The sequence below is a fragment of the Canis aureus genome, chromosome 31, assembly GCF_053574225.1.
Source record: "Canis aureus isolate CA01 chromosome 31, VMU_Caureus_v.1.0, whole genome shotgun sequence".
In the NCBI taxonomy this organism is placed as follows: Eukaryota; Metazoa; Chordata; class Mammalia; order Carnivora; family Canidae; genus Canis; species Canis aureus.
Window position 1 is genome coordinate 46,207,428 of NC_135641.1, and position 1,150 is coordinate 46,208,577.

A 1,150-nucleotide genomic window follows, 5' to 3' on the forward strand; every position below is an offset into this window, starting at 1 on the left:
TTTACAAATGCGTGACTGATTGAATCGTTGGCCATTCATGACGATTCAACCTCTAGGCCCTCTTCTCTCCTAGGAGAACAGGGGGATGGGTCTAAAAACTCTAACCTTCTCATCATGTGTTTGGTTCCCCTGACAACCAGCCCCTGACAACCATGCTTAGGTTAACATAAACTCAGGTGTGGTTCAAAGGGGTTTGTTATGGATATTAGGACACCATTATCATTCCTATCACTTAGGAAATGCCAAAGGTTTTAGGAGCTCTGTGCCAGAAATGGGGACAAAAACCAAATACATATATGTTATATTAAATAAATATATAATATATGCATTACGTGTTATAACATATATTACCTATTATTTTATATATTTATATATATTTAACATATATTTAATCACAGTATCACAAAAACCAATGGAATTCTAGAAATAAAAAGATGCAGTATCTAATATAAAAAATTCTGTGGATATGCTTAATTAAGTAAAATGAAAATTTCTAAAGAAGGAATCGGTGAATTCAAGAATACACCCATAGAAATTATCCAATCTGAAGGAGTACAAGAGAAAAAATAATAATAATGCTCCAGAAACCTGTGGGGCAATACTAAAAGATACAGAATACATGTTAATCGAGTCCTACAGGGGCTTTCTGAAAAAGTATTTGAAGACATAGAAGAGTCAAAACTTTCTTTAATTTGGTAAGAGACAAATTTATAAATTTTTCAGCAAACTCCAGGCAGAGTGAATACCAACAAATGCCCTCAAGGACACCAGTAAAACTACCAAAGTTCAAAGATAAAATTTTCAAAGTAACCAGAGGAAAATGACATTGAATAAGAAAAACAAAAATTCAGTCAACACTGGCTTCTCATTGGAAACAACAGACCCAAAGACAACTAGTGTGTGGAAGATGACCCAGGCACAGATATAGGAGTGGGAATGATGGAACTGCAATAATTTAACAGGTCCACTGAGATGACAATGAAGAAAATATTGAAAACTCAAGATTGTATGATATGACTAAATATTATAGATAAAAATGAGATATAGGAGAGAAAATTCTCCATCAGTCGTAGAACAAAGGAGATATATCACATTAACGCGACACACGTCACCAAAGAGCAAAATGCATATATTATCCCGAGGTTACGTC